Source organism: Arachis hypogaea, chromosome 8 (assembly GCF_003086295.3).
Source record: "Arachis hypogaea cultivar Tifrunner chromosome 8, arahy.Tifrunner.gnm2.J5K5, whole genome shotgun sequence".
In the NCBI taxonomy this organism is placed as follows: domain Eukaryota; kingdom Viridiplantae; phylum Streptophyta; class Magnoliopsida; order Fabales; family Fabaceae; genus Arachis; species Arachis hypogaea.
Window position 1 is genome coordinate 19,084,264 of NC_092043.1, and position 2,483 is coordinate 19,086,746.

At 34.4% G+C, this 2,483-nt stretch overlaps 1 non-coding gene across 1 annotated transcript; it reads right to left on the reverse strand.

Moving 5' to 3' along the window:
- Positions 1 to 1,422: 1,422 nt before the first annotated feature.
- LOC112708522 (small nucleolar RNA R71) lies at positions 1,423 to 1,526 on the reverse strand. Its single transcript, XR_003156376.1, has one exon. It is a non-coding gene; the product is annotated as a small nucleolar RNA R71 (small nucleolar RNA).
- Positions 1,527 to 2,483: the final 957 nt, after the last annotated feature.

Consider the following 2,483-nt stretch of genomic DNA (forward strand, 5'->3'; position numbering starts at 1 on the left):
TGATGTTTTAATTTTAATTATTTTTCTCTCTCATAATTAAAATTTCAAAAATCAAAAAATATCATTTCCTTATTTCCCTCCAAATTTTCAAAATTTTGGGTTGACTTGGTCAAAAATTTTTAAAATTAGTTGTTTCTTACAAGTCAAGTCAAAATTTCAATTTTAAAAATCTTATCTTTTTTAAATTCTTTTTCAAATTATTTTCAAAATCTTTTTCTTATCTTTATATCAAATTTTCGAAAACTCACTAACAATTAATGTGATTGATTCAAAAATTTGAAGTTTGTTACTTTCTTGTTAAGAAAGGTTCAATCTTTAAGTTCTAGAATCTTATCTTGTAGTTTCTTGTTAGTGAAGTAAGTAATTTTAAATTTAAAAATTAAATCTTTTTCAAACATATCTTATCATATCTTTTTCAAAATTTTATCTTTTTCAAAAATTTAATTTCAAAATATCTTATCTAACTTCTTATCTTCTTATCTTTTCAAATTTGATTTTAATATCTTTTTCAACTAACTCTTTGACTTTGTGTTTGTTTCTTATCTTTTTCAAAACCACCTAACTACTTTTCCCTCTCTAATTTTCGAAAATATCTCATCTCTTTTTCAAAAAACTCTTTTTGTTTTAAATTTTAATTTTAATCTTATCTTATCTTTAATTTTCAAAAATACTAACCTCTTTTTCAAAATTATTTTCGAAATTCTCCCTCTCTTTTCTTATTCTATTTAATTATTTATTTACTAACACTTCTCTTCAGCTCTCTTCATCTAAAAATCCGAACCTATTATTCTTCACTCTTCTCCCCTTTCTTCTTCTACTAACATAAAAGAATCTCTATACTGTGACATAGAGGATTCCTCTTCTTTTCTTGTTTTCTTCTCTTTCATATGAGCAGGAACAAGGAAAAAGGCACTCTTGTTGAAATTGATCCTGAACCTGAAAGGACTCTGAAGAGAAAACTAAGAGAAGCTAAATTACAACAATCTAAAGGTAACCTTTTAGAAATATTAGAACAAGAGAAGTAGATGGCAGCCGAACCCAACAACAATAATGCAAGGAGAATGCTTGGTGACTTCAAAACCAACGTCCAAATTTGATGGAAGAAGCATCTCCATTCCTGCCATTGGAGCCAATAATTTTGAGCTAAAACCTCAGCTAGTTGTCTTAATGCAACAAAACTATAAGTTCTATGGACTTCCATCTGAAGATCCTTACCAGTTTTTAACTGAGTTCTTGCAGATCTGTGAGACTGTTAAGACGAATGGAGTAGATCCTGAAGTCTACAGACTCATGCTTTTCCCTTTTGGTGTAAGAGACAGAGCTAGAATATGGTTGGATTCACAACCTAAAGACAGCCTGGACTCTTGGGAGAAGCTGGTCACGGTCTTCTTGGATAAATTCTTTCCTCCTCAAAAGCTGAGCAAGCTTAGAGTGGATGTTCAGACCTTCAAACAAAAAGATGGTGAATCCCTCTATGAAGCTTGGGAAAGATACAAGCAGTTGACCAAAAGGTGTCCATCTGACATGTTTTCAGAATGGACCGTATTAGATATATTCTATTATGGTCTATCTGAATTTTCGAAAATGTCACTAGACCATTCTGCAGGTGGATCCATTCACCTAAAGAAAACACCTGCAGAAACTCAAGAACTTATTGACATGGTTGCAAATAACCAGTTCATGTACACTTTTGAGAGGAATTCTGTGAGTAATGGGACGCCTCAGAGGAAGGGAGTTCTTGAAATTGATGCTCTGAATGCCATATTGGCTCAGAACAAAGTGTTGACTCAGCAAGTTAACGTGATTTCTCAAAGTCTGAATGGATGGCAAAATGCATCCAACAGTACTAAAGAGGCAGCTTCTGAAGAAGCTTATGATCCTGAGAACCCTGCAATAGCAGAGGTAAATTACATGGGTGAACCTTATGGAAACACCTATAATTCATCATGGAGAAATCATCCAAATTTCTCATGGAGGGATCAACAAAAGCCTCAACAAGGCTTTAACAATGGTGGACGCAATAGGCTGAGCAATAGCAAGCCTTTTCCATCATCTTCTCAGCAACAGACAGAGAATTCTGAACAAAACACTTCTAATTTAGCCAATCTAGTCTCTGATCTGTCAAAGGCCACTTTCAGTTTCATGAGTGAAACAAGATCCTCCATCAGAAATCTGGAGGCACAAGTGGGCCAGCTGAGTAAGAAAGTCATTGAAACTCCTCCCAGTATTCTCCCAAGCAATACAGAAGAGAATCCAAAAGGAGAATGCAAGGCCATTAATGTGATCAATATGGCCGAATGCACAAGGGAGGAGAAGGACGAAAATCTTAGTGAGGAAGACCTCCTGGGACGTCTCTCAAGCAAGAAGGAGTTTCCTATTAAGGATCCAAAGGAATCTGAGGCTCATATAGAGACCATAGAGATTCCATTAAATCTCCTTCTGCCATTCATGAGCTCTGAAGACTATTCTTCCTCTGAGGAGGA